Here is a 19,931-nt window from a genome sequence, read left to right as displayed (position 1 = left end):
ATGAGTAGGTCGTACTAGTCAAGAAGGCGGTAAACATGCGTTATGCGGCGTTCTAACTTAGTTCGGAAGTAGAAACTAGGTAAAAACGCCGTATATGTCACATGCTGCCTTTTTGCTTAGTACCGATGAATAATTCGCACTTGAGATCCTAAGTTAAAAGACCCTATAGCAGCTATTCGGCCTTTTTGGTTAGTATACTAGGAAAAATTATGAATTTGACCAGATTTTCGACTAGCGTGCTAGTGTAAAAAAACGTATACCAACAAAAACACCGAATATACGGTTTTATAGATTAGTATTTATGGAAGAAATGGGAATAAAAAACAGTCACGTAGTTTAAATGTTTATTTATATACGAACAAAAAACGCCGTACTAGTAGGCTATTATTAAAAAAACGAGATCCAGCAATTACTTTTTGGATTATAATCTCAATTACCATACAAAATTAACATATAAATTGGGTTATTCCCACTAGTTACGATCAAGTTGTTACCAGTGGTAACTAATGGGAGTAGTTACCACTACAATCTTGTTAGGGTTCAATAAAGCCTCTATATTTATAGTATTCTACTTATACTGTTTTTATTACTATTGAACTGTAACAAAATGTTGGTGGTAACTACTAGGAATAAAATCCAACCTTTTACCAGTGGTAACTACTGGGAAACAAATCTCATTAGTTACCACTGGTAACAACTTGATGGTAATTAGTGGGAAAAACCCGATCTATATGTTAATTTTGTATGGTAATTAAGATTATAATCCAAAAAGTAATCGCTGGATCTTGTTTTTTTAATAATAGCCTGGTAGTATAGTGTTTTGTGTTCATATAATAAACAAACATTTAAACTGTACTGTAAAAAAATGTTGGTGGTAACTACTAGGATAAAATCCCACCTTTTACCAGTGGTAACTACTGGAAAAAGAAGTTCCCAGTAGTTACCACAAAACTGAGTTGGTGGTAGCTACTGGGAAGAAAAGTGGGATATAAATTCCCAGTAGTTACCACTGGTAACAACTTGGCGGTAGATACCTAACTAGTGGGAATAGTCTCATAATATGTAACAATTTTTTAGTGTACGGCCTTTCTGATTTTATTTGTATAATAGACTAGATTTACTCGACTCTACTAATGACATTACATATACTTCTAATGAGCATGAGCAACGAAACTTAACTGAGTCCGCAGTAAGCTCAGCCGAATTTTTACTTCCCATAAAAACGGAGATTCGTACTCATTTTAAAACAACGTGTTGGATTGTACTAAATTGCACATACAATGACATGAGGTATATCTATGCCAGTACCTAATTAGTTTATATTCCAACAAAACTAATGAAATAGAGGAAAAATAAGTTTTCTATGAAAAACTTATTTTCGCTGTAATTTTTTCTATGGTATCTGAAGCTACACATTAATTACAGGCATAGATATACCTTATCCTTTACTGAGTACAAAGTTTTAGAGCAATCTAGCTAATCGTTTTAAAATGAGAGCGTAACTACAGTTGTATGGAGAACCCAGCTTGCTGCTGACTTAAATCTTAGCAAATATTTATCTTTGTAGGTGACCAGTTTTTGCGTTCACGTAACTCAAAAAATACATAATGTTTTACCGAATTCGTGGCATATGTAATATTTATTTTAGTTTGTTATCAATAGGCATAGAATTTCATCGCACGGTAATACGTTAGCGAATTATGTAGTCTACATTAGCAATAAAATTAATACGAGTGTATTAATTCCTGCACATACTCTGTCATTTATTTAATTCTAAAACGCCTTTTAGCGGTTGTAATTAAAAATTAGATTCACAATAAAATCATTTTTCTATTAGATTACAAACTCATAGGTTTGACTATTTTAACGTACAACTATTATCTAATACACAAACATACCAACCTATTTTAAGATACATATTGTTTTTTTATAAAACGTAATAGATAGTACTGTAATATATAAATACTATGATAAATAAAACGTAATATAATTTGCAGTAATTAATTTACGATATTTCTTATCGAAATCTATTGGTGCGATATGAACTAGATAAAACCTACTTAAGATATAATATTATCTTTAATTCTCAGTTGGTTTTCGGATGGACCCAGGTTCCATACAAAGATGCCCATGGTCCTTTGTCCTGGTTATCTAAATACTTAGGCGGAAAATGTTATACTGCCCGTAAGAATTCTCATTAAATTTCCCTTTAAAACATTTTTCAATAAGATTTAAACTCTTCATAATGTCAAATACCTACTTGGCTTACAAGGAATTAAACCCGATACGATTAGCTGTAATATCAATTTGATTTTATTTAAATAAAAGCAGTCAAACCGTGCAATGAATAAATAAAACTTAAACAACGTTTGCTGTAGAAAAGTACGTATGAACAATTTTACCATCACAAACTACGCTAGAAAGACGTATTTGCTTTCGAAGGAAAGTATTTGCGAGGCGTTTTTAAAGTATATACCTTGATAAAAATGATAATACTCGAAGGTACTAATTGTAAACACTACATATTATTGATAACATATGATGGTAATGCAATAATAAAGTATTTTTTTAACCTTGGCGTTCGGTCAATATTTCGTGCGCAAAAAGCCACCTCCGCTCTCATTCCGGCAGCCGCAAGCGCAGGCTTGTGGCACAAGCCTGCGCTTGCGGCTGACGGCTTTTACTTAGCGTAAAGGTGTCTTTCGGCGCGCGGGGAGCATGACGAAGGTTGGAGCATATACTGCGTTATAGACTAGTTAGACGCACTTTCAACCATTTTAAAAGTTTGTTTGCGTTTAATACGACGTCCATACAAAATAAGAAGAACGTATAATAGTTTTTCTACTCGTGTACTTTTATCTGTCATTTACATACTCACGAACGAACATATAAGGGCATACATTATTAATACTCCTTAAAATTCTATAGTCTATTGCCCAAAAAAGCACTTGTATCGTTTTAGAGACATTACGATACGGTAAGCTAGTGCAGGGTAGCAGGTGCCACATACCGGTGCAATGCTACCAACGTGACAAACGATTGAATGTATAAGGTTTTTATTAGAAAAGAAACAAATTTGTACTGCGTTCATTGCTACCAACATAATAAAAAATACTTTTATACCCTACAGCACCACGACCCTGGTGCGGTGCGGTAGTGTGTAACGGCTTTAAAAAAAACATAACCATAGACATTCTCGTTTTTTTCTCGTTTCCCGCCTTTCCCGGTAATTTCTTGTTTTTTGAATACTTTGCGATACTATTTGTTTTGCGTTCATAAAAAGTGTTGAAAGGACAAAGAAGACAACATTGTTTCTACACCTAAAGAAATATCCGCTGCAACACAAGCAGCGACCGAAAATTTGTTGCCTATTAAGTACTAAATCGCAGCACCTATACGACAAATCTTATGAGAAGTTCATGGCGTGGAGATTGGAACACAAAACTTCGTCATTCTCTGAAAACGTCTTTGATGTATTTTCAAAGACTAGTTGGAAGCACCGGATCAGATCTATCTTTTAAGCAAGGTTGGTATAAGTTATAAAATTTTTTGATTTAGGGTACACAGTACAACGAGCTATATTTAACTATGTACATTTTATATTTTTGCATTGAAACTGAATATTATTTAAATCTCCTTTTTCTTGTTACAGGTTGCAGTAATATTTGGTATTATGGGTGAGACAAGAGCTACATACATATAGTAATACCTACTATCCAAAATTAACTTTGACATTTTTATAAATAAAATTTTGTTTATATTTTTTTGTATTTTATTTAATATTGCCTACTCATAGAAAAAGCATTGTATGCAACGTTGTATAAGTAGTCAAAAAATGCTCATGGCGTATTTATTAACAATGTTCGCCTTCGGCTCACATTGTTACCCACGCCACTCACATTTTTTGACCCCTCTTATAAAACTGTTGCATAAAATACTATATACGTTTCTAAAGACTATTATGGAGACGTAAAAAAGTTAAGTGATACTAGGCTAAAATGGCGTATGAGACATTTAAACAAAAAAAAATATTATACGATTTTTTAGACTAGTATCAGATCTAAAATTTTGCTAAAGATCCTAATCTTAAAGTGCGTATAGCGTCTTTTACGTATTTTTAGCCTAGTTTTTGGCTTATACGTTATTTTAGGCTAGATATGGTGGATAAGATTTTACGCAAACCAGAGCGTAAAAAAACGTATAGCTGCATATACGTTGTTTTAGCCTGGCTTTGTCAAATAGTCGCTTTTTAGACTAGATATGAACGAAAATTAGTGCAAATACGGTCTTTTTACGATATTTTTCTCGAAAACTAAGCCACTTATCGGAAAACGGGCCAAAGTGGTCGATGCGTCTCGATCTCTACATTACGAATATCACAAAAAGTCCATTTTGGCAAAATGTCGAAAAACTGCCTTTTAGCTTAGGGCGGCAGAGCGGGGATAGCGCCGCAGAAAGAGGAACCAAGATGTAGGTACGCACCCTGTCCAGTCAGCATCAAATGTAACTTACCATATGAAATTCTCAAATTAGTGTTACGGTTTAGATGGCCAGAATCTTCGAGCAACACGGAAGGGAGGCGGCATACGCACTATTTCCCCTCTGCCGAGGTACAAGATTAGCGCGTCAATTAAATCTACCGCGGGTAATAAAACTAGTTGCACTTGGATTTTTCATTAGACCGAGTCCAGACGCGCGCGTGAACACTGCTGCACAAAAATGCCTGTTTGCTCGGTTTTTTGCTATAAAAAGAGGTCGGGGACATCAAATTTACAAAAAGAAAGTGTTACATTCCACATGTAATTTTTTTTTTACATATCATACGTTTAATTACATTTAAATACAATTATTATATTTTAGTCTCAAGTATTTGTTGGATTTATCGATTTTGCTCGCTCAGTACAAATTGCGGATCGGTCGAGCGACAAATCCGACTTCTCATCTCTCAGAATACAATGACATATTTCAACGAAAATGTGTTAGTGTGCGTGTTGTGACACTAGTCACTCGTCCGTACACAAAAAGAGAACGAGGTTTGCAAGATTTGTCTTTGACGTGTGTCATTTTCTATGTATTTGTGTCGTCATTACAGAGGGCCTACCGCGAACCACGTTTGACGTGTTGCCTCCCTGTCACACTTACGTATGAATTTACAAGTGCCACAGAGAGGCAACACGTCGAACGTGGTTCGCGGTAGGGCCTCTGATTGGATTTTGTATGTAAGTGTGTGAGAAGTGCGACTGTGTGCACCTTCCCCCCGCGAAAAATGGCAGAAAGATTTGTACGGTGAGATATCGCTTGGGCCCCTCCCTTCCGACGTGTCGGAAGCCGGTGTTGCTCGAAGGCCAGAATTGTCTGACTTAGCTGTCGAGTCAAAAGTTTATGACCATCACCAACGTTAAAATAAACTAACATATAAATTTTAAAAATAGATCATTACATTGATATCATAATTATTTGACCATGTATCATTTCATAATTATCTAAAAATATTTTTTCATAAGTACCTCTTCTCCTTTCCAGAAAGATCTAAAAACTCTTTGGAATGCATCGAAAGAAATCATTGTTCTAAAATTAAAATAATTTTGTCAATTAAATTTTCTTTAGGTGACATTGTCATTACTCATTAGTCACTTCATAATTTATCTTGAAGCAATATTTCTATATTACTACTCAAGATATCTAATCAATTTAGGCCCCCCCCCCACATCTAGCGTCATTCGAGCGTCGGCGTCTGTCGGCGTCTGGTCAGCGCTATGGAAAATGACGTCGCTGCGCAGTTGCGTCGACGCTACGTCGAGCAGCGGCCATAGAGTTGTAGACGCCGACGCTCGAAAGACGCTAGATGTGGGGCGGCCCTTATAAGTAATACCTGATAAGAAATACTACTTAGTCATGTCTCATCATCTAACAGTTCATGAGAGACATAGGATTGTAATATTGCACGAAGATGGTTTGCCAGTACCCGACATAGCTAGGCGTGTTGGTGTTGCTCGAAATACTCTTCAACCCAGGTTCATTGATGGGAAAGTGAAGGTCACCTAAATGTTCTAAAAAAAACTGGAAGGCCTAAAGTCACATCCATTGCCGTTCGTGAAGAAAAAGTCCAAAGAATGAGACGAAATGGCTTTCAACCAGTCTCGGACTTAGCTACTCGGTACAATATCTCCCGGTCTACATAACAGTGCGACGAATATTACAGGAGGCCAATATACACTGCCATAAACCTGCTCGCAAACCTGCTTTAACAGCTTTACATAAGGAAGAGAGGTTAAGATTTGCCCGCGAATATCTTAATTACAATTTTGAGAATGTGAGCACAGCAATAAGTCCTGGGTCTGACAGATTTCACCTCATAAAATAAAGTACTTGTTCATAGTAATTATGGTGTCTATCAGAAACTCATGATGATCATCGTCATACCTTATTTACAAAATCTTTGAAGCGTGCCGCAGCAAAATTGGAGGCTCTACCACCTCCTTCTGCAAGTGCGATGCAACACTCTCTCAGAGCATACTATCAAGTCCAACAGTGGCTGGTAAAATAAACTGAATCCTGAAGAGTGGGGTTGGATTCGTCAAAATGGTGGCATGTGTCCTGTTCGCACTTCCCTACCACCAGCTCCGGATGAAATAATGGCCCTTATATTTTGCTCATGCAAAATGTTTTGCTCTTAAGTGTTCTTGTGTAAAAAGTGGGAACACACCAGTATGCAATATGCGAGGGGTTTTCTTGCTCCAACCCGGACTTGAACAAAGGTGTGGCCCCCGTAGACATTGAAGACGATGATGATGATGATGATTTGGAAGATGCAAAATAAGCGTAATATTAACAACTATACATAATTATAGTTTATACTAAGTATATTGTTAAATCGTACTTTTGCCTTGAAATATCTTTTTGTCATTTTTTCAACAAAAATTAACATATGTCAGAAAATACTGATCCTATAAATATGATTGTGGTCTCATTCGATTCAGTGCAAAAAAAAAACACGAAAATGATACCTCACATGCCTAGTTTGTAAAATGTGATTGTTTTTAACTCCCCAGCACATACTCCCAGAAAAGGGATTAGGACGCCAAAATTATGATAGGACTCGGCAGATCCTCATTTTTAGTGCCAAAATAAAGGTCATAAACAAAGTTTCATGCATGTTTTTTTTAAACCACATCGGTGGCAAACAAGCATACGGCCCGCCTAATGGTAAGCAGTCACCGTAGCCTATGGACGCCTGCAACTCCAGAGGTGTTACATGCGCGTTGCCGACCTTTTAAAAACCTGTACACTCCTTTTTTGAAGAACCCCATACTGTACATATTTTGCCGCCAAAATATGCTACTTTTCCCATATAGCAGTGTCACAGATGGCTATATTATGATTAGGTAACATATTTTAGACGTTCGATTTTCATGGTAGGCCCTCTAAAATCTCAGTATGGATTTGTCACGACTCAACAATGCGTAAGGCATCAAATACGTTCATTCTATTATGAACCTTTGCACTTTGCGTTAATTTAGAAATTACATTATTTTCTATTCTTTTGGAAAAAGTCAGGTATTTTCTTTTGCATAATTACCTTAACCATTTATTATAAACTTTTAACATGTCAGATAATTCTTAAATTTTAAATGCTGTGTTTCTTTAGGTACTAACTACACGTGACTATTACTTTTGGTACCTTGTTTTTGTTCACTTACTTTTGACGCTGACTGTCCAAGACTATACTTATGCCACTTAGTCACATAACGAGAGTATCTCATTTTAGTCGAAATTAAGGCTTTAAGATAAATATTCATATTTTCACACGTGAATTTACCTCGGGGTAATCTGACAACATCCTTCTATTGGCGCTGTAAAGTATTCTACCACTTCTGCCACCGTATCTGCAAAAGGAACAATATTGTTTAATGTCGCTTATTAAGTTTTCAAATCGGAGCCTTATAAACTAATTCTGATTTAAGTATCGACTCTTTAGGGTTCATCGCTCTAAGCTGACTTGAACATAGTCAAAATATGTTATGCTGCTTTACATCTTGAAAACGGCTAATTGCATGAAATATTCAAAAACTTGTCGCAAAATTTATGAGACGTAATTAAATTGATCAGTCGTTTATAAAACTGATCTCCAAAAAAAAATGACAGTAAATTATTTAAGAATACAAATATTTTGCTGGCAATAAATGAAAATCGAGCTACAACTCATGTTCAGCAAATTATTCATAAACGGTCAACATTATAAACCAAAATCGGTCTGCTTTTGTTATAATTTATCAGATAAATAAATAGTTGAGTTGTATAATTATTATTTGGTCAGCAAGATTTAAAAATTGGTTGGCAGAAAATATTTGTTTTACAAGGGGAAAAGTTGTTGTTTCGATTGTGGTAATGTACGCACGAACTTATACTATACGTTACCTGCGGTGACGCCTTTGTAAAAATTACATTGCAAATAATATGGAAATATTTGTTATCAGATTTATATATACTTTCAAATACTAGATTAGAAAAAATAAAAAATAACGTCGAACCGTCAACGATAACATCATTTGATCTTTAAAACTTTAAACGTAAGTAATTATCTCGAAACTCAACTTTTAACGTTACATGAGATACGCGTGACACGGCAGATATGCAATGTTTGTGTTTAAATTGATAACTACAATGTTTGCTGTTCTTTCTTGTTACAGATTGCAGTAATATTCGGAATCATGGGTGCTTGCCGGAGACAGGAGCTTCATATGTTAAAAACCGAGGACATCATTGACACTGACAATACACGTATAGTAAAGATAATGAATACATTCACAATAACTGGAAGCTACTACAAACTATGTAAAGAATATGTGGACCTTCGCCCAAACCCTGCAAGCATGCCACAACTTCTTTGTTAGATACCTATGTCAATGGAAAATGTTTAGGGCAAAATATAGGAAGCAGTGGTGGCCGAGTGGACATGACGTCTGACTTTCAATCCGGAAGTCGCGGGTTCAAATCCTCTCTCGTACCAATGAGTTTTTCGGAACTTATGTACGAAATATCATTTGATATTTACCACTAGCTTTTCGGTGAAGGAAAACATCGCGAGGAAACCTGCATACATCTGCGAAGAAATTCAAAGGTGTATGTGAAGTCCCCAATCCGCATTGGGCTAGCGTGGGGACTATAGCCCAAGCCCTCTCGCGCATGAGAAGAGGCCTGTGCTCAGCAGTGGGACGTATATAGGCTGAAATGATGATGATGATGATGAAAATATAGGAATAAATACTTTTGGCCACATCATGGGCAAAACCATGGCAGCATATCTTAAGCTTCCACACACGAAGCTTTATACTGGTCATTGTTTCCGTCGAACATCAGCCACACTCTTAGTAGACGCAGGCGGAGACATAACTTCTTTAAAGAGACACGGTGGATGGAAATCGACGGCAGTGGCAGAGGGTTACATTGACAACTCTATACAAAGCAAGACCAAAGTATCAAATCTACTTATGAATACAATAGAAAAGACACGGTCACAAAAGGAAACCGCAACTTATGTACCAGAATCTGAACCAGTAACCAATATTCCAGCACCTAAATCCCAGCAAAGCAACATTTCTCTGGCACCATTACCATCAGAAACAGAACCAGCTCAAAATTCATCATTACTTATCCCAAATAATACAACAACATTCTGATATCCGCATAAATACTGCAGCACCAAGCAATGGTCAAACAATAACAATATCACATAATACCATACATAATCTGCATTTGCACTTCCATAAGCGAAATGGTCCGGTTTATAGTTCTTAATTTTTAATGAATAAAATAAACATTGTATGACTGCATTTAACAATTTAATTTAAATACAAAGATTTTTCAAATAAATACTTAGTTGTTTTTTTTTTATCCTTCAACAGAAGTGTCTCAGATTATACTATTTCAAATAGGTAGATGCCGTTGGTAGAAGTCCGCTAGATGACATGAAAAATATATTTGTTAAATTTACAATTTTATTTCAAAGTAAGTGTTTGGTCGTTGAAAAAGTATTGTACTCGTAGGTATGCAACGTTGTTTAACTGAGTCAAAAAATACTCGTGGCGTTCGCCTCAAATTGTTACTCACTCCACTCGCCTTTTTTGACCCCTTTTCAACAACGGTTGCATGAAATACTATAATGAAAGTAAGCAAAATAATGCACTCTATGCTTAGATTACCTGGGATTATTGCATACTGCATGTAATACTCATTAGTTCATTAAACTTAACATATAAACTTTTGTTACAGGTGGTTCTTATATTTGGGCTTAATGGTGCCTGTCGTGGAAGTGAACTAGTAAATTTAACTGTGGATAATGTTCAGAAACATTCTGAAGAAGTAATAATAGTAATTTTGCCTGATACAAAAACAAAGAGAGAGCGGTCATATGTAATAATGGGAGAACATAACAAAAAAGTTGTAAATAATCGCTTTTTTATCCAATATCGAGATGGAAAATGTGTGAGACAGGTAATTGGGAAGAATTAATTCCAGGAGATATAGCACGATTTTTAAAATTAGAAAATCTGGAAATATAGGTACCTACACGGGGCACTGCTTTAGACGTACATCTGCTACTACTCTGGCCTATTCCGGAGCGGGTCTAACTCTACTTAAGTGGCATGGGGGTTGGAAATCGAGTTCAGTAGTAGAAGGCTATATAGAAGAATCAGTAGAAAACGAATCGAAGATAAGCAACAAACTAACAAATAATATTAAACTAAGACCAGCTTCACCTTTGCCAGGATGATCAATTGATGTAAAACCAAGACCATCTAGACCATTGCCAGAATGTTCATCTACTAAAAAACCAAGACCAGCTTCACACCTGGATGCTCATCTGATGTAGAATATCCCTCCCAAATAAAAATGTAACATTAAATCTTAAAATTGTACCAATATCACACTTCACTTTTAGTAAGTTTTTTTTTAATTTTAAGGGATAAAATAATCACATAACCATCAATATTTACGTTTATTTCTTGTTAAATTTGATAACTTCAGCATGACTTCAGCACTTTTATAATTCTGTTTCCACGCTAAGATTTTTTGTTATAAGCACTTTTATAATATTGTTTCAACGCTAAGGTTTTTTTTTGTTATATGTATTTGTAGTAGTTAAACAAATAACATTATGACAATATTGACAATGAACTGAAAGCACAAGAAACATGATTTTTGTCTGTTTCTTGTGATTTTAACACTTTCTGAAAGTATAAGTAAATCTTATACTTAATAATATTTGCAATGTAATGGCGGAGTTCTGTGGAAACTGAATAAATATGATAGTGTCAACACTAAGATTTTATTTTATTTTCCTCATAGTTGATGTGAAAAGCAGTACGGTATCGAAATTATTTCGTCTTGGGCGTTATCACTTGAGTCCCTCATTACGCTTAGGATTCATCCAGGAATCCATCGCTTCATTCAGGATTCATTGTACGCCTACGCTCTTGTCGGAAATATACCATTATGATCCCTTGTAACACAAACTATTTCACCATACTAACCCGAAGCAAATATTAAATGTAAAATATCAAACCAAATAAAATCCAAATGTATGTTATTAAATATTTATTATCATTTAAAAGTAACAGCCAGTAACCCTTGGCCCGTGGGGTCCTAATGCTGTAAAACTTTTTAAGGAGCTTTCGAAAAGGATTATAGACTTCACTGGTGACCGAAGAGCTGGCAGCTTTCTCGCTCAACGTATTAGCTTAGCAATACAGCGGGGAAATGCTGCCAGCGTCCTCGGCACCATGCCAAAGGGGCCCAATTACTTAGATATATTTTAATTTTATCTTATTTTATTTAGTAATAGTTTTTAGTTTTAATTCAGTTTTATTTTATAGATTAATTAGTTTATTTTCATTTTTAATATTTGTATCTACCTTATCAATAAACCTTTAATCATTTAAAGTAACATCTACCAGCAAACATAAGAAAACAACTCGAAACTTTGCATTTGATTAATACTTTACTTACGTGTGAATAAAATGCAACTATCAGTTTTTGAAATGCAAAGTAAGCCTTTCCGAGCTGTTGTGGTGAAAAACATATTTTAAGGCAGTTTAGTTTGAAAGTACTTATGCATATTAAAGGAATGGTTACATATAATAAGGTGCGTTATGTTTGATTTGAAAAATCGGCAGAGTGGCAGGCGGAGCGAAATCAGTCCACGTGATACGAGCTAATTGTACTAGAAAAGTGGGTTGGGTTAGGTTAGATCTGGGACCTTCACAGAAACCAACTGCAACTAGAAAAGTGGGTTAGGTTACGTAAACACCAACTACTACTAGAAAAGTGGGTTAGGTTACGTAAAAACCAATTGCTACTAGAAGAGTGGGTTAGAAATGATTATTCCAAATACAGAAGATGACACAATTAAAAAGGCAGAAGTAAAGATTTGCGCATTTATGGTGGAACATATTTAACTTACCTATATCCTCAGTGGATGATTTGGTACCTTTTATGGGAAACATCTACCCGGATTCGTCCATAGCTCAACAAGTTACCTTAGGTCGAACCATGGCAACAAATATGTTGACAAAATTAATTGCCCCCGCTTGTACATATGAAATACTTAATAAAAGTTATAAAAGAACCAGGCAATTTTTTTAGCCTCATTATGGTCGAGACCACAGACAACATTATAAAAAACAGTGTGCGCTATCAATTATATATAATGATGAAACAAAAGTCCAAACCTCATTCTTAGATATATATGAAGTTGGTTCCGGTAAAGCAGAAGATTTGAGTCATGCATTATTAGACTGGTTAAATTCGCATGCAATACCACTCACAAATTTCACAGGATTCGCCAGCTATACAACAAATAGCATGGTCGGTGAATACAACTCAGTGCTTTCCCATTTAAAAGAGAATGTGCTTGAAATAACATGCGTAAAATATAGCTGCCATCTCAATCACCTCGTAGCATCAAAGGCTTGTCTGAAGCTTCCACCCTCAGTAGAAGATATGCTGAAAAATATTGCGGCACATTTTAGCCGAAGCACAAAAAGACAATTGAAATTACAGGAATTCCAAAAGTTTTTTAAAGTTGACTGTCATAAAATCTTGTCACCATCTAACACCAGATAGCTCTCGCTCAAAGCATGTGTGGACAGGACCCTGTCACAGTTTGACCAGTTTGATATATTAAAAGAATACTTCCGAGTGGAAGTTCTTGAAGAGCAAAGTAAAACCACAGAAAGCATTTTAGAAACTCTAAATAGCAAAATAGTAAAAATACACTTGGAATTTATGTCCCACACCTTAGAACTATTAAATGATTTTAACAAATTGTTTCAATCCGAGAAACCACTCCTACATTCTGTGAAGCCCGAAATTAAAAAACTTATAAATACTATGGCATCAGCCTTTCTACACTCCACTGTTCCACTATGTGAAAACCACGCCGGCGCTAACATTGGATTATTCCAATCCAAGGAACTTTTTGCCTATAGAAAAGATGTATCTTGGAGTTCTGGCAACAACATCTATTAAAGAATTGGAAAACGACAATCCTTCTCACGAAAAAATAACGGATATAGGAAATTCTAAAAAGAACCGTTTGGCTTTTTACATAGTGGTCATACACCAAATTAAACAATGATTTAATTTTAAAGATCCAGTTTTAATATTGTATCGATTTTGGATCTATCTTTAGAGTTAAAGACTTGACTGACGTCAGCCCATCGACACCCCATACTTTGATAAATTAAGAACGTACTTGTTACCAACATTGAGGCATAGAAATAATCTTATCGAATTAAAATGACCGCTGTTGCATTTTGGTAGCACATACCATACTTGCTTTCAACATAGACGTATTATACTTACTTTTCTTTAGGTTGGTATGATCGGTAAAACGTCAACCGTCATTTTAAATTTTCGTTACAGCGGTAATATTACGTGATTATTTTTGAGTTTAAGACAAAATTACTTTATCTTTTACTTAAATGGGGGGACAAATCTTTACGAAAATGTGAAGTTTGTGGGGTCAGGCGTGTAAGGAGATTAACTTCTGATATATTTTTGGCGAGATTTCCGCTTGACCCCAACAGGTCGGTAAACTGATGTTTTATGCGATATTTTCATTTTGAGTCGTTACCAGATACTAATTTAATTAGTTTGGAGCAGTTTTTATCGTTTACAATCCTTGATTAAAACGAAAACATTCTGTGAATAGGTTCTTCTTGTAAAAAACTAGGTAACCTAAGGACACGAATAGTGTCATCATCATCATCATCTCAGCCATAAGACGTCCACTGCTGAACATAGGCCTCCCCCTTGGACCTCCATACGTGCCGGTTGGAAGCGACCCGCATCCGGCGTCTTCCGGCGACCTTAACAAGATCGTCTGTCCATCTTGTGGGTGGACGTCCTACGCTGCGCTTGCTAGTCCGTGGTCTCCACTCGAGCACTTTTCGACCCTATCGGCCATCTTCTCTGCGTGCAATGTGGCCTGCCCATTGCCACTTCAGCTTGCTAATCCGGTGGGCTATGTCGGTGACTTTAGTTCGTCTACGGATCTCCTCATTTCTGATTCGATCACGTAGAGAAACTCCGAGCATAGCCCTCTCCATAGCTCGTTCACGAATAGTGTGCGAACAACTTATCGATAATCCCTTTATTTCAGATGTCGATTATGGGTAAAGTTGACCGGCAACGAAGATTTGGTATATTTACCCATACAAAGGTTAAACGAAAATAAATTTATTTGTGGAGATCATTTTCCACCTACTGACTTCAACAAAAATGGAAACAGGCTAAAAAGGAATGCGGTACCAAGCCTAAATCTCAAGGCGCCCCTCTCGGACGAAATTCTATCGTCATTCCCTATTGTTCCAGAGTTTGAAAAACCGGGCAAGTGCGAGTCGGACTCACGCACGAAGGGTTCCGTACCATAATGCAAAAAAAAAAACAAAAAAAGCAAAAAAAAAAAACGGTCACCCATCCAAGTACTGACCACTCCCGACGTTGCTTAACTTTGGTCAAAAACGTTCACGTTTGTTGTATGGGAGCCCCATTTAAATCTTTATTTTAGGGGAGGTCACGAAAAACTCACGATAGATCACGTTGGGGGAGCGGGGGTATAAGGAAACCTCACGTTTATTTTTCTACAGTGAACGAAACTAAGAAAAAAAAACCAACCACATGAGTAAAATACCTTTTCTCTGTTTCGTTAAACATAAATCTTTTTTTCATCAACGTATGGGTGTGGGGTGTCTATTGATATTAAGGTTTCTAATATCATTTTTTTCTAAACTGAATAGTTTGCGCGGGCAAATGTTTTGCACACTATTTGCGGCAAACATTTTTAACATAACCTGGTGGACATGTAAGGAACATGAGGATTTCATGAAAAAACAATTATTTTGGCTTGTGACCAAAATCTTAATTAGAAGACAGTACCAAATATTAAATTCTGATATTATTAAAATTTAAATTTGATAACTTCAGCATGACTTCAGCACTTTTATAATTCTGTTTCCACGCTAAGATTTTTTGTTATAAGCACTTTTATAATATTGTTTCAACGCTAAGGTTTTTTTTTGTTATATGTATTTGTAGTAGTTAAACAAATAACATTATGACAATATTGACAATGAACTGAAAGCACAAGAAACATGATTTTTGTCTGTTTCTTGTGATTTTAACACTTTCTGAAAGTATAAGTAAATCTTATACTTAATAATATTTGCAATGTAATGGCGGAGTTCTGTGGAAACTGAATAAATATGATAGTGTCAACACTAAGATTTTATTTTATTTTCCTCATAGTTGATGTGAAAAGCAGTACGGTATCGAAATTATTTCGTCTTGGGCGTTATCACTTGAGTCCCTCATTACGCTTAGGATTCATCCAGGAATCCATCGCTTCATTCAGGATTCATTGTACGCCTACGCTCTTGTCGGAAATATACCATTATGATCCCTTGTAACACAAACTATTTCACCATACTAACCCGAAGCAAATATTAAATGTAAAATATCAAACCAAATAAAATCCAAATGTATGTTATTAAATATTTATTATCATTTAAAAGTAACAGCCAGTAACCCTTGGCCCGTGGGGTCCTAATGCTGTAAAACTTTTTAAGGAGCTTTCGAAAAGGATTATAGACTTCACTGGTGACCGAAGAGCTGGCAGCTTTCTCGCTCAACGTATTAGCTTAGCAATACAGCGGGGAAATGCTGCCAGCGTCCTCGGCACCATGCCAAAGGGGCCCAATTACTTAGATATATTTTAATTTTATCTTATTTTATTTAGTAATAGTTTTTAGTTTTAATTCAGTTTTATTTTATAGATTAATTAGTTTATTTTCATTTTTAATATTTGTATCTACCTTATCAATAAACCTTTAATCATTTAAAGTAACATCTACCAGCAAACATAAGAAAACAACTCGAAACTTTGCATTTGATTAATACTTTACTTACGTGTGAATAAAATGCAACTATCAGTTTTTGAAATGCAAAGTAAGCCTTTCCGAGCTGTTGTGGTGAAAAACATATTTTAAGGCAGTTTAGTTTGAAAGTACTTATGCATATTAAAGGAATGGTTACATATAATAAGGTGCGTTATGTTTGATTTGAAAAATCGGCAGAGTGGCAGGCGGAGCGAAATCAGTCCACGTGATACGAGCTAATTGTACTAGAAAAGTGGGTTGGGTTAGGTTAGATCTGGGACCTTCACAGAAACCAACTGCAACTAGAAAAGTGGGTTAGGTTACGTAAACACCAACTACTACTAGAAAAGTGGGTTAGGTTACGTAAAAACCAATTGCTACTAGAAGAGTGGGTTAGAAATGATTATTCCAAATACAGAAGATGACACAATTAAAAAGGCAGAAGTAAAGATTTGCGCATTTATGGTGGAACATATTTAACTTACCTATATCCTCAGTGGATGATTTGGTACCTTTTATGGGAAACATCTACCCGGATTCGTCCATAGCTCAACAAGTTACCTTAGGTCGAACCATGGCAACAAATATGTTGACAAAATTAATTGCCCCCGCTTGTACATATGAAATACTTAATAAAAGTTATAAAAGAACCAGGCAATTTTTTTAGCCTCATTATGGTCGAGACCACAGACAACATTATAAAAAACAGTGTGCGTTATCAATTATATATAATGATGAAACAAAAGTCCAAACCTCATTCTTAGATATATATGAAGTTGGTTCCGGTAAAGCAGAAGATTTGAGTCATGCATTATTAGACTGGTTAAATTCGCATGCAATACCACTCACAAATTTCACAGGATTCGCCAGCTATACAACAAATAGCATGGTCGGTGAATACAACTCAGTGCTTTCCCATTTAAAAGAGAATGTGCCTGAAATAACATGCGTAAAATATAGCTGCCATCTCAATCACCTCGTAGCATCAAAGGCTTGTCTGAAGTTTCCACCCTCAGTAGAAGATATGCTGAAAAATATTGCGGCACATTTTAGCCGAAGCACAAAAAGACAATTGAAATTACAGGAATTCCAAAAGTTTTTTAAAGTTGACTGTCATAAAATCTTGTCACCATCTAACACCAGATAGCTTTCGCTCAAAGCATGTGTGAACAGGACCCTGTCACAGTTTGACCAGTTTGATATATTAAAAGAATACTTCCGAGTGGAAGTTCTTGAAGAGCAAAGTAAAACCACAGAAAGCATTTTAGAAACTCTAAATAGCAAAATAGTAAAAATACACTTGGAATTTATGTCCTACACCTTAGAACTATTAAATGATTTTAACAAATTGTTTCAATCCGAGAAACCACTCCTACATTCTGTGAAGCCCGAAATTAAAAAACTTATAAATACTATGGCATCAGCCTTTCTACACTCCACTGTTCCACTATGTGAAAACCACGCCGGCGCTAACATTGGATTATTCCAATCCAAGGAACTTTTTGCCTATAGAAAAGATGTATCTTGGAGTTCTGGCAACAACATCTATTAAAGAATTGGAAAACGACAATCCTTCTCACGAAAAAATAACGGATAGGTATAGGAAATTCTAAAAAGAACCGTTTGGCTTTTTACATAGTGGTCATACACCAAATTAAACAATGATTTAATTTTAAAGATCCAGTTTTAATATTGTATCGATTTTGGATCTGTCTTTAGAGTTAAAGACTTGACTGACGTCAGCCCATCGACACCCCATACTTTGATAAATTAAGAACGTACTTGTTACTCCAACATTGAGGCATAGAAATAATCTTATCGAATTAAAATGACCGCTGTTGCATTTTGGTAGCACATACCATACTTGCTTTCAACATAGACGTATTATACTTACTTTTCTTTAGGTTGGTATGATCGGTAAAACGTCAACCGTCATTTTAAATTTTCGTTACAGCGGTAATATTACGTGATTATTTTTGAGTTTAAGACAAAATTACTTTACCTTTTACTTAAATGGGGGGCAAATCTTTACGAAAATGTGAAGTTTGTGGGGTCAGGCGTGTAAGGAGATTAACTTCTGATATATTTTTGGCGAGATTTCCGCTTGACCCCAACAGGTCGGTAAACTGATGTTTTATGCGATATTTTCATTTTGAGTCGTTACCAGATACTAATTTAATTAGTTTGGAGCAGTTTTTATCGTTTACAATCCTTGATTAAAACGAAAGCATTCTGTGAATAGGTTCTTCTTGTAAAAAACTAGGTAACCTAAGGACACGAATAGTGTCATCATCATCATCATCTCAGCCATAAGACGTCCACTGCTGAACATAGGCCTCCCCCTTGGACCTCCATACGTGCCGGTTGGAAGCGACCCGCATCCAGCGTCTTCCGGCGACCTTAACAAGATCGTCTGTCCATCTTGTGGGTGGACGTCCTACGCTGCGCTTGCTAGTCCGTGGTCTCCACTCGAGCACTTTTCGACCCCATCGGCCATCTTCTCTGCGTGCAATGTGGCCTGCCCATTGCCACTTCAGCTTGCTAATCCGGTGGGCTATGTCGGTGACTTTAGTTCGTCTACGGATCTCCTCATTTCTGATTCGATCACGTAGAGAAACTCCGAGCATAGCCCTCTCCATAGCTCGTTCACGAATAGTGTGCGAACAACTTATCGATAATCCCTTTATTTCAGATGTCGATTATGGGTAAAGTTGACCGGCAACGAAGATTTGGTATATTTACCCATACAAAGGTTAAACGAAAATAAATTTATTTGTGGAGATCATTTTCCACCTACTGACTTCAACAAAAATGGAAACAGGCTAAAAAGGAATGCGGTACCAAGCCTAAATCTCAAGGCGCCCCTCTCGGACGAAATTCTGTCGTCATTCCCTATTGTTCCAGAGTTTGAAAAACCGGGCAAGTGCGAGTCGGACTCACGCACGAAGGGTTCCGTACCATAATGCAAAAAAAAAAACAAAAAAAGCAAAAAAAAAACGGTCACCCATCCAAGTACTGACCACTCCCGACGTTGCTTAACTTTGGTCAAAAACGTTCACGTTTGTTGTATGGGAGCCCCATTTAAATCTTTATTTTAGGGGAGGTCACGAAAAACTCACGATAGATCACGTTGGGGGAGCGGGGGTATAAGGAAACCTCACGTTTATTTTTCTACAGTGAACGAAACTAAGAAAAAAAAACCAACCACATGAGTAAAATACCTTTTCTCTGTTTCGTTAAACATAAATCTTTTTTTCATCAACTTATGGGTGTGGGGTGTCTATTGATATTAAGGTTTCTAATATCATTTTTTTCTAAACTGAATAGTTTGCGCGGGCAAATGTTTTGCACACTATTTGCGGCAAACATTTTTAACATAACCTGGTGGACATGTAAGGAACATGAGGATTTCATGAAAAAACAATTATTTTGGCTTGTGACCAAAATCTTAATTAGAAGACAGTACCAAATATTAAATTCTGATATTATTAA

This window comes from Cydia fagiglandana, chromosome Z (genome assembly GCF_963556715.1).
Source record: "Cydia fagiglandana chromosome Z, ilCydFagi1.1, whole genome shotgun sequence".
Lineage (NCBI taxonomy): Eukaryota > Metazoa > Arthropoda > Insecta > Lepidoptera > Tortricidae > Cydia > Cydia fagiglandana.
The sequence above is the reverse complement of the archived record's forward strand: the minus strand, read 5'-3'. Positions refer to the sequence as shown.